Genomic DNA, 12153 nt, shown 5'->3' with positions numbered 1-12153 from the left:
TGTGGTATGTGTGGTGTGTGGTGTGTGTGTGTGTGGTAATTGGTGTGTGTGGTGTGTGTGTGTGTGGTAATTGGTGTGTGTGTGTGTGTGGTGTGTGTGGTATGTGTGGTGTGTGTGGTATGTGTGGTGTGTGTGGTGTCTCTGTGTGTGTGTGTGTGTGATCTGTATGTGTTCATGCAGGAAGAGACATATGACTACCAGAGTTTGACATCAGGTGTCTTTTTCTTTTTTTTTTTTGATTATTTATTTATTTAATGTATATGAGTACACTGTAGCTGTCTTCAGATGCACCAGAATCATTACAGATGGTTGTGAGCTATCATGTGGTTGCTGGGAAATGAACTTAGGACCTCTGGAAGAGTCAGTGCTCCTAACCACTGAGCCATCTCTCCAGCCCCAGGTGTCTTTTTCAATCTTTCTCTACCTTAAATCCTTTTAAGCTTTCACTACTCATTTTTAAATTTTATTTGTTTATTACTAGGGATCATGCATGTGGAGGTCAGAGGCACTCTTGGGAATCAGTTCTCTTCTTCCTTTATGTCTTTATGTGCATTCCAGGGGTAACCTCATGGCGCTAGGCTTGCAATAGTAAATGGTTTACCTGCTAAGGCATCTCATGCTCGTGTTCTCTCTGTCTCTCTGTCTCTGTCTGTCTGTCTGTCTGTCTGTCTCTCTCTCTCACACACACACACACACACACACACACACACACTTGGACTCTCACTCTTCTAAAACAGGGTTATCTATCACATAGGAGTCCTAGTACTTGTAGGGCTGGAGAAATGGCTCAGCAGTTAAGAGCACTGACTGCTCTTCTAGAGGTCCTGAGTTCAAATCCCAGCAACCACATGGTGGCTCACAACCATCTGTAATAAAATTGGATGCCCTCTTCTGGTGTGTTTGAAAACAGCAACAGTGACTTGTATATATAAAATAAATCTTTAAAAAGATTGTGCTCTCTCTCTCTCTCTCCTTCCTTCCTTCCTTCCACTCTTTCTAAAAAAAAAAAAAAAAAAAAAAAAGAGCACTGGCTGCTCTTCCAGAGGTCCTGAGTTCAATTCCCAGCAACCACATGGTGGCTCACAACCATCTGTAATGGGATCTTATGCCCTCTTTTGGTGTGTCTGAAAATAGCTACAGTGTACTCATATAAATAAAATAATAATAATAATAATAGCAGGAAGAAGAAGAAGAAGAAGAAGAAGAAGAAGAAGAAGAAGAAGAAGAAGATTTAAAAAAAATAACTTGTAGACACCAAGCTGGCCTCTAGCTCACAGAGATCCACCAGCCTCTGCTACCCAGGTGTTGGGATTAAGGGTTTGCATCTCCTTATTTGTTTATGATGAACCTAAAGGTCAGCTTGCTGTTCACCAGGCTCGGGGATCCTCATCTCCCCAGCACTGAGGTCCCAGGGCTGCCCATCCCCAGGTCACTGGCACCCTCCTCCCATGTCACCAAGAGCATTTTTCAATAGAGTCCCTGATGAAGCAGACTCAGCCCCCGTAGCCCTCCGTGCATACCTCTTGAAGTGTATTATTTATTTATTTATTTAGCTGGAGTACAGGCATCTAGCAATTATTTCAGAGAATATTTGTTAGAAATAAATTCTCTTGGCACAACTAAAAGTGGTGTTTGTTTTCTCCCCGCCACCGAGCGCCTGTCAGACCAGGCATGGAACTTTAGGCTCAGCTAATTTTCCCTCTAGACGGTGAAGGTGCCCTCACTGTCTTTGAATCTCAAGTTTCCAACATTAGATGTCAGCTCCTTGCTTTTTTTCTGGAGGTAGCGTGTTTTCCCACGGGGAACCTGCATCTCTTTTCCCCGTGTTCTGAAATGTTTTCATAGGGTCTCCCTTGGCCCTGGACAGTTTTATTATTTCCATGACTATTCCCTCTCCTTCTTTCTGTTCCCTGGAATCTCATTTAAATGGCCCATTTCCCATGTTGCTTGGCTTTAACTTCACACGTTTCTGGGGGAGGGTGTGTCCTTCACCATGTGTTCTAGAAAATTCTTCAGCTTGACCCACCCCCTCGATGATGACCCAGGGCCCAGCCCATCCTCCTCTTTGGCTTGCTAAGAGCATTTTTTATTTCAAGGGGGAAATATTTTCTTTCTTAAGACATCTAGCTGACTTTTGGAAAGTATCTTCTTAAGTTTACTTTTATTTTTTCATGTAAACATAATTTTGGTTTTTCCTGAATATATAAATAATGTATTCTTGTAAATTTCTGAATAATACATAAAATTGTAAAGAAGAAAGCAAAATACCACCAGAATACTCTATTCCCCAGATTATTTTATTTTTTTATCTTTTCCTTATTTTAAGATTCTTTTTGAGTCTGGGCAGGGTCTCAGTATGCTGTACACACTACAGTGGAGTTTCATCCAAACCCTGAAGTTGATGAAATTGAACAGTCACCACATAGCCCAGGCTTGCCCGGCATTCTCTGAGTAGTTCAGGCTGACCTTGAACTCATGATCTTATGACCTCAGCCTTTTGGGTGCCACTTTACTTGGCTGCATTCCCGTTACAATTTTCTCTCTGAAAATGTTACCAGTGTTTTTATAATATCGTGTGCTTTGAAAACTCACTCTTGGGCTGGCGAGATGGGTCAGTGGTTAAGAGCGCCTACCGCTTTTCCAAAGGTCCCGAGTTCAAATCCCAGCAACCACATGGTGGCTCACAACCATTGGTAACGAAATCTGATGCCCTCTTCTGGAGTATTTGAGGACAGCTACAGTGTAATTACATATAATAAATAAATAAATCTTTATTTAAAAAAAAAAGAAAACTCACTCTTTCCTGTGTTAAAGGCTAAATCTCTATTATCTAGTAGACACCTACTTGACTGCCCATCATATTAGCAACAGTTTGTTCTTTCTGGACGCCCCAAAGCAAGTAGTCCAACTTCCAGGCTGGCACTCCACACAGCCATGGAGTCTCAGAGGTGATGGCTTCCCTGCCATCATCCATGGGACACCTGGGAGTGGCTGTCTGCACTCTAGTGTGGGAAGACGAGATCAGATAGGCTTGTGTGTGTGCCTGAAACAGATTCTCATTGTATCTGCCACATTGTGTTGGGTTTTACAAGGAAACCAGAAAATGTACCCCAGCCAGAGTCTCCATGAGAAGGAAAAACTTGAATGGAAAGGTAGAAACTTAGTAGTCTTTCTTCTGACTTCTAGATATCTGTGAGTGCCCACATCCTCAAACAAATTAAAAAAAAAAGAAGAAGAAGAAGAAGAAGAAGAAGAAGGCTATTCTGTCTCTAGGGATAGGATTGTGCCTGAAGCTTGGCTTCACTCAAGTACACAATCTCTCCAACTGGCTGGGGACACATTGAGTTAGCTGCTGCCCTTCCATCCCTGTAATCTGATTAGTACTCTCAGGCTGTTATAGGCCTAAGCCATGTGTGTGTGTGTGTGTGCCCGCATGCACTTGTGCACACACAAGTTCCATGGCATCTTTGTGGAAGTCAAAGGACAGTTTGTGAGAATCAGTTCTCTCCTTCTCTATGTGGGTCCCAGGGACAAACTCAGGTCATCAAGCTTGCCATTAGGTACTTTTACCTGTAGAACCAGCCATCTTGCCCAACCAGACCTATGTCCTTTTCCTGGACCAAGTTGTCTTCATCATTGTTCTCAGAACAATAATGACCACTTTCCCTACACATTTGGGGGGTTTAAACAGTAGCCCTTCCAACCTGAGACTCCACAATTCTAAGTAACCTTCGGTTATACCTGGCCTCGCTTTCTGCAGGTGGCAGGTGACAGGCTTCTCCGTTTCTCCTAGTTTGCTGCAGGGTAGCCAGGGAAAATGTCACTATTTCTACCTCCTTAGTTTCCCTGTCATCCACAACCCAGGGGTGCTTCTGTCCACTTCTGTATTAGTCAGGACAGCCATTCCAGTCAGCTGTCACAACCATGCTGCTTAGAGAGCCTCAGAACATGGCTTACAGTGGCCCGAGGGACTGAGGTTTGCTCTGGGATGCTCTCTCCTCCTGAGACCAGATCCACCCCATTTATTCTCCCAATAGACTATCTCCTCATCCTGGCTCCTTGGCACCCAATATAATAAGGCTGACCTCGCTAGCACATTTCAAACTTTATCCACTTCGCATCTGGTAACAATCCCATGTGCCAGAGGGAGCCATTTTGCCAAACCCAAAGTCGGGAGGACGGGCAGGGCTCCTTACACTTGTAGTAAAGAAGTAGACATGAGCTGGGCGGTGGTGGCACATGCCTTTAATCCCAGCACTCGGGAGGCAGAGGCAGGCTGATTTCTGAGTTCGAGGCCAGCCTGGTCTACAGAGTGAGTTCTAGGACAGCCAGGGCTACAGAGAAACCCTGTCTCAGAAAACAAAACAAAACAAAAACAAAAAAGAAGTAGATATGAAATCAAGAACTAGGCTCAGATATTTAAGATAAATTTAAACTAAATTAACTAAGTTTAATTGCCTGAACACACATTCTCTGGTAATAGACAGCACAAGCCAAATCCAAGATTTCTTGTGAGAAGAATGGCCAGGGTCCTTCAACTTCTGCAGAGGTCAGAAGAGGACACCAGATTCTCCTGGGACTGGAGTTACAGGCAGTTGTGAATCATGATGTAGCTACTGAGTCGCTAAGAGCATTGACTGCTCTTCCAGAGTTCCTGAGTTCAATTCCCAGCAATGGGGTCTGATGTCCTCTTCTGGTGTGTCTGAAGAGAGCAATGGTGCACTCCTATACAATGTAACTACTGAGACTCAACCCCAGGTCCTCTGCAAGTGCAGACAAGTGCTCTTAATCACAGAGCCAACTCTGCAGCCAGGGTCAGTGGTTCTAACTTGTGCTGCTCTGTAAGGTTCAGTGTTCCCATCCAGTAGTCCAGTCTCTATGCACTGGGCCTCCTGTGCTGCTGAGAGCCTCAGTGGAGGCTCTAAGGCCAAGAGAACTCCTTCTTCACATCTGACTCTCCAGGGCATCTGCTTAGTTTCAGTCCAATAAGCACAGCCCAGGAAGAGATTGTCTCCACAGACTCCCACCCATCACCCTGACAGAGATCCCAGAATTCCACAGTTTCCTCTGAGAGGCTCTCCTTGGAGCCCTCCTGCCGGCCAGCAGTTTCCCTCCCATGTTCCCTCTTGCAGGAGCAGTGCCCCGACTTGTCTCCCAGGCACTCTTGTTGTTCTCTGGTTGTAATGGATTTTAAAACTTTTCTATCATTTCTAGGGCTTGAGGGTGGGAAGAGAGGCTATTAGGAATTATCTTGACCACTATCTTGATTCAATCCCTCTTGGACTCAAAAAAAAAAAAAATCAGTTTGTGTCCACCCTGGGGTGCTTAATCCCTGGGAGCTGAACTTCAAGGTCGATTTGATCACCACGTCTGTGGTTTGCAACCATAGCTGGACAAGTCCTAGATCCTGAGTGCTGCGACCTGCCCTTCAGTTAGCTACAGGCCCTCTCAGGATCCCTGGATTTCTGAAAAGAGGAATTTCAAAACAGAGCCATAAAGGTGGCTGAGTACTGCCTTCAGCAACAGGGAATTGGATGTTGGCTTCTGTGACAACCGAGTGGGAGATGCTGGGATTGATAATGCTCAGGTGGAGCCCTGCAAATCCAGGGTTGTAATGTACCTCATTTACCTCCAGGGCTCATTTTACCATCGGAGGCACCAGATTACAGCCCCTACATCAGGTGGCTGTTTTCCTTTTCTTCTTGGTTTGCAGATTTCACTTGGAGCTAAGATGCAGAAAGGGAGAAAAGGTTGGGAAACACTTCCAGGTCTGAGACCAGGACACCGTCTTGTCCTGGTCTCAGACCTGGACAGCTGCCTGCTCCTGTAGGTATGGCTTGGCTCTTGTTTGTCTCCTTGCACTTGCTGCCCTGGCGTGGCTTGGGGCACACTTGAGATGTATCCTTCCCTGTCTGTCTGGGGCAAGCCAGCAACAAAGCTCTCTGGCCGTGGTCCACTTGGGCCTGAATCTTTTTCATCACTCGATATTTCTCCGCTCAGAAAGCAAATGAGTCGCTGCCCACTAAGGTAGTCCTGGGGCAGCGGCCCCCAATCCTGTAGTCCTTCCTGAGAGGGCTATGCACCTCTGCCCCTGAACTCACTGAACATCACATTATTACCACTCGATCTCAGAGCACCTTCCTGACTTCCGGGGATGTTGCACACCCTGAATTTCAAAGTTCAAGGCACTGCGTGTCCCGGGTGCAAGGGGCCATTCTAAAATCAAGTCCCCAGGGGCTTCTGGACTGACTTGCCCCTCCCCAGAGTCCCGATGTGATTCCCTTACACTTCCTTCCGGATTTGGGGGCATCTTTCCATTTAGTGGAAAGGAATCCAAAATTTGTAATTCCACGGCGGAGCCAGCTCGAAGCTGCAGACACTCAGCCTCAGAGCCCAGATCCTGAAAAGCTTACCAGTTTACGGTATCTTCTCGGGGAAATAGAGCCTCCTCTTCGGCCACACCTCCTGGATCATCTATTGGCCAACCTGAGCACCGCCCACGCGATGCCATTGGTTTGCACCGGCTGCCCAGACAAAGGGAGCGGCCGCTCGGGAGGCGATGGGGCGGGGCTAGGCGGGGGCGCTGGGACAGGCGGGGACGCTGCCCTCGTGGAGGCGGGGCGGGGGCCTCCACGTGGGTGGGGCTGGGCGCCCTCCCCACCCCCACGAGGGCCGCGGCCGTGGGGCGCTGGTAGCTCTCCCGCCCCTCCGCCCTGCACCCCTCCCGCCCTAGGGCTCTTTCCTGGACTGCGGCTGCAGCCTTCTCTTCCCGGAGGGCTCAGAGTTCGTCCCCTTTTCGCGATTGGGAACGTGGACACGCCGGAGCGTGGATGCAGAAGGCCGCGCGGGAGCAGGGAGCTGGTGCGCAAGCCGCAGCCCAGCGTCCAGGCCGCACCACTCTCTGCTGATCCAAAGGACTACGGAAACCCTGCGCGCCGACGGTGGCCTGGGAGTTGGCGCGGGCCCTGGCGCTAAAAAACGGATCCCATTTCCAGAAAGGCGGGCCGGGTATCCCGCTCCTGCCTCCTGGAGAATTAGCTCGGCGGAAGTCGACCAGCCGGGTAGGGAGGGAAGGATGGAGGGACAGGCCTAGGGTCGACCAGCCGGGTAGAGAGTAGTTTCTGGGAGCTCCCTTGCCTACGGAGGGCCGGCGAGGCTGCCCTCAGAGCGCCGCCAGGTACGTGCTTTTTCCTTGTTTCCCGCGCGCCCAGAGCACACTGGGGAGGGAAGGAATAAAAACCCAGCTGGTGTGTAGGAGATTTTCGCACCAAACGTGTCTTTCTGAGGGGTCCTGGGACGGTAGCCGAACTCGGGGTAGCCCCCTGAGTTGTATTCTGGAATCCCTACTGGGCTCTCCACCACCCGCTGGACGGGGCTTGGAGCCAGTCCCTGTGGAAATGGGCGTCGCTTTCTTCGGAGGCCCACGAAATTCATCCAGGACGCTGTGGGTACTACAGCAAGATGGCTCTGTTTCGAAGTGGTTCGTTCATACAGTTAGCCCCCAACCCGGAAACCTAGAATTCTCGTTTTCTGAGCCGGGATGTTTACTTTAGGGAAACCTGGGCTTGGCTTCTGCTGCGCGCCGGGTGTCTAGGAACGAATCCCTCCTGGATCCGGGAACCCCAGATTTGCGGGGTTAAGGAGATACCCTCAGAGTTGTGGTTTTTTGTTGGTGGTGGTTTGTTATTTTTCAGCATCAGAAGAGCCTGGTAGCTGAACTGGAGCGGGCCCCGTCCCCTCCCCCATACCCACTTCAAACAAAAGAGCTCCTCCGAGAATATTTTTTAAGGGGAAAGCGCTTCTGAATGTGGACCCGCAGTTCTCCCCGCCCCCCGTTCCTAGGAAGGACCAGGGTTTTATACGTGTGTTTAAAACAAAGGCGAAGCTAGACGCGAGTTGCCGGAAAAGGGCCGCTTTTATTTTAAAGTTCTTGAAGAATTCACTTTCTTTTCTCCCAAGTTAGCTGCAGCTGAGCCAGAAGCGTCCCCACTGTCTTACCCGATAGTGGGATTTTACACGGTGTCGGCTAAGGGTGGCTTTGTGAGAAGACCATTTCAGAAGAAGAAACGGGGCTCTGGCTGGTGGGGTAGAAACCCCTATGGAATGAAAAGTACTCCCAGTCTCTTTGAGGAAGATTGCAAAGTAAGGTGGGTTGTTTTTCTTTTGTCCCATCCTTCCCACCCCTTAAATTAGGAAAAAGAAAAAAAAAAAGGCCCCCAAGCGTGCAGCACCAGGTGGACGTTTGGAAGCTGCGAGTGGAATCTCGTTTAAAAATTTCCGACCCCACGCACACCAAGTATCTATCTTCGTCGTAGTTTGGGTGAGGAAGAATGTGACTTCCCTACCCAGAGTTTGGTTGAGCACGGATCCCGCCGTGGAGAGAGGGGTCCCGGCGCGGGTGGGGCGGGGGAAGGTCCCTCTTTCTGGGAAAAAGCGATTGTGGCCACCTTCCAGAGTCCCGGGCGAATTCGCTATGCGTGTCTGTCTGCCCGCGCGGCGCTTGGTGGGTAGTCCCGCTTCCACCAAAACTCTGCGTTTCCTTTCTCTCAAAATAAAACTCAACAAGCCATAAAGCTTCCGACGCCGGTGGAGAAGGCGCCGCGGATTTATGGCCCCTGAATTCCCTACTCTCTAATTATCCTTGTTTTTACTTGACTTATGGGTAGTGACCAATAAAATCATTTTCCATTTTGGATTTTTTTTTTTTCTCTCTGGCTAACATGAAAAATTCAAGTTGCGCCCTTCTCTCACCCGCTTGGACAGACCTTTTTTCTGAACGGGGTTGGGGGTGGGAATAAAAGAACCCTGCCTCCATCTGCCTCTACCAAGGGCTGCCCTGTCTCCCCATTCCCCGATTAATTGCATTTAGGGGAGAGCTGCCTCCACCCCTTCTCCCTCCACTCTAGGCCCTTTCTGCGGATCTTTCCCTAGAAACCCCGCTGGGCTCCGGCTCTGAACAGCACCGGAGGACTGCAACGCCCACCCAGGCCCTGCTGCGGGTCTCCCGTGGCCTCAGCTCCTGTCTGGTCACCTCCCTCGGCCTCCCGGAACGCTCACAGGAGCTCGAGCCTTTGGACGTTCTAGGGGTTCCAACTTTATGTGGGGATCCCCGGACCGCCAGTGCCTGCCTCCCCATCCCCCATCCTCATCCCTTTGTTCGCCTCTCCGGACACTGAGTTGAAGGCAGGGAAAAAAAATAATTAGATGGAAATCAAAGATTAGACGGGGTGCGCTGGCCGCCAGGGCGAAGCCGACCCAACACTCCGCCGGCGCCTCATAAATCTTTTTCGCAGGCCTGACAAAAGCCACGTCCTCCAGTTCCCTGGGAATCTAGAAACTTATCGATCTCCTCGACGTCCCCCAGACACCCCTCTTTGGGATCGAGGACGGAGAGTCCTTGGTGACCCCCCACTTATGTACAGCCCAGGACGTCCCAGCCCAATCCCGGAGTTAATTAATTTTCAGAAATGGAAGAAGGTGTCAGAGGGAGAGATACCGACATGGGCCCAACCCCCTCCCAGGAAGGGCAGCAAATATCCACAACCCGTTTGTAAAACCAAAGAAATGTTAGGGTGCCACGTTTCCCTTGCTCCAGCTGCCTGGAAGGATGTTTTCTGAGAAGGGTGAGGGGCAGCTTAACCCCTCCTTGGCGACTCCTTTGTCTGCTCCAGCCATTTCTAGAACCAGCGGGGCGCCTGGGACTGGGGCGCAGAAGCCAGGCTCCCAGGCGCCGGTCCCGCAGGTGTGACACACGCACGCTGCTGTTGTGGGTCCGAGCCACGGGTGTGTGCGGTCCACGTGCGATCTACCCGGGATTGCACCTGAGAGCCCTCCACCGGAACAGTTGAGAACTTGCGGAGTCGTGGTGCATTTAGAGTTTTAAAAAACTTGAATTAATTGGGGGAGTAGAGTGCTTCCCGACGCGAATGGAGGTGTCTTAAAAATTATATCCCATTGTTGAACCAGTTGTTTCCGACCTTAGGTATTAAAGAAATGTTGCCACATTTAATTTTGGTTGCCTTGAGATAGAGAGGGGAGCCCAACATTTTGCAGTAATTTGATAAGCCTTCAAGTAGCAAATCCGAAAGGGAGGCTGGCGGCCCAGGTATAGTTTCTTTATAACCTGAATTTACAATGAAAGCATTCTCCTTTATGGATATAATAGATTAGATTTCACAACTTAATTCTCTGCAATGGCTCCGTTTAAGGGAGCTCCGGCTGATTTTATTACGCCAAGCCAAATTGGATGCTTGTGGTCTTAACGAAAAATGATTGTGACATAAAATATATAATTTTAAAGTAAAAAACCAACGGGTTCGACCCTGTTCCCTCCCCCTTCCCCCTTTCTCCTAACCCCTGCTCCTTATTCCCCAGTTTGGGAAATAGGGGAATCATGGCTGTTGGTTGGTTTCTGCCTGGAAGTTTAGGCGACCTGGGCGGTGGATTGGCGGCCTGGAGGGCCAGGCCAGACCCTCCCATCTGGTAGTCGAGAATATGAACACTCCCAACACAGTTCAGGGAATCTCCGGGTACTCTTGCCCACGCTGGTGACTTAAAAGCCTCCCCAGGCTGGCTTGGAGCGCCAAGGAAGCATGCTCTGAGCCGCGGCGCGCGCTGTCTCAGGGAGTCTTCTTTCCAGTCTGCGTGGAGTGAAGCGTCTGTCCTCTCCTCCCAAGGCCACCACCAAGGCTCTGTAGGCGGCGGTGCCCAGAGCTGGCCCCGGACGACTCCATGTGCCGCACCCGAGCTGTATTCAGCAAGTGTGGTCGGTGGGGACTGGGCGGCGGCGCGAGCAGCTCTCCAGCCCAGCCATCCCGCCCCTGAGCGCCAGGAGCCAGCCCTACAAGCCGCAGCCGACAAGGACAAGGGTCTTTGGGCTCCAGCCGACCTGGCCTGCCAGCGCCTGCGGCCCACTCTGCCGTCACTTCTCATTAAGGTCGGGCTATGTTCTCCTGACAGCGCCCCTCATTTCAGAGTGCTTTGTTGGAGACTGATTTAGCCCCCCAGAAGCTCGGGGCAGCCAGCAGCCCGAGTGAGGTCCGCTGATGGCCCCAGGCGACTGCGGGCCGCCCCAGACTCCCTGCTGAGACCTCTAGAGCTAGGTCTGGTTTGCTGGACTCTCAGTGGATGCAGAGGCAGCCTGGGTGCCTCCCGGTTCCCACAGGCCTCGACCCCCGCGCTCCAAGGACGCGTGCGTGCTGGTGCGTGGCCCACAGGCTGCGGGGGCATACCTTAAATTAAATCTTTGCAGCGCCTGACCTTGTTTTTTCCTGGGGCGATAACGGCAGCAGCTGTTTTTTCCAGAATTCCTGCTGCTGGGGGAGGAGCATTATTATTATTATTTGGGGTTGTCACTGCCTCCTGGAAACCTTCCATGGTTTCAGAAAGTGCAACAATAGCCCAGCAGATTTCTAGAGGAAGCCCCATCCCCTGCTTACTCCAGGGACCACAATATCCTCTGACTGAAGCTGGAGCCACCCCTACCCGGATCTGTCTGTTTCTTGGCCTTTAGACCCCAGTCAGGGTCCTAAGTCCACTTTGCCCCACTCTGCCTGCTGGCCTCTGGCCACTCCTCGGTTAAAGCTCTCAATGGAGAAAATGGGTTAAAGTTAGGTGTTCCTCCAGCATCCGCGGGGGCATCCTAACTATGCCTGCTCCACGTGGTCCCGGCTCCAGCCCTGCTTTCAGATATCTCTTTCCAGCCTAAGGGAGGTGCCTAGAACTGGGAAGAGCTGGGCCTGTTTGTTTCAGGGGTCAGGGTTAGTTCTGAAGCAGTTAAAGATTAAGAGACCTGGGGGGGGGGGAGGGGAAGAGGGCCTTCCAGGGACTCTGGCTGAGTTTTTGTCCTTCTTAGGGCCCCTCCCTGAGAAGCCTGGCCTCTGCCTACAGTTCACCAATGTCACTGACCCTACCCTCATTTGGAGTGTTGAGCGGTGGGTCCAAGAGGACAGTTGCTGGCTCCTTGTCTATTGAGGGAGACTGGCAGCCCAGGTTACTATCCACAGTCAGAATTCCCAGCCTCTGGCTCAGTGTAGCCCTGGAAACTCCAGCATGTCCATAGTGTGGAGAAAGGCCTTGGTCCTCCTCGATACTTCCCGAGTGAGACAAGAAACCCGGGAGAGTGGCAGGGATCCTGGAAGCCTGACCAGCTGA

At 50.8% G+C, this 12153-nt stretch overlaps 2 long non-coding RNA genes across 2 annotated transcripts; one reads left to right on the top strand and one right to left on the bottom strand.

The window, feature by feature from the left end:
• Positions 1 to 6672: 6672 nt before the first annotated feature.
• Positions 6673 to 9965, top strand: LOC115032544. The gene is made up of 2 exons (XR_003838196.1): positions 6673 to 8147; positions 8932 to 9965. It is a non-coding gene; the product is annotated as an uncharacterized LOC115032544 (long non-coding RNA).
• Positions 9966 to 9985: 20 nt separating this feature from the next.
• LOC115032543 lies at positions 9986 to 11703 on the bottom strand. The gene is made up of 2 exons (XR_003838195.1): positions 11439 to 11703; positions 9986 to 11315 (listed from the first exon to the last, which is right to left on the bottom strand). It is a non-coding gene; the product is annotated as an uncharacterized LOC115032543 (long non-coding RNA).
• Positions 11704 to 12153: the final 450 nt, after the last annotated feature.

This window comes from Mus caroli, chromosome 11, assembly GCF_900094665.2.
Source record: "Mus caroli chromosome 11, CAROLI_EIJ_v1.1, whole genome shotgun sequence".
Taxonomy (NCBI): domain Eukaryota; kingdom Metazoa; phylum Chordata; class Mammalia; order Rodentia; family Muridae; genus Mus; species Mus caroli.
Note: the sequence above shows the minus strand (reverse complement) of the source record. Positions and strands in the feature narration are given on the sequence as shown.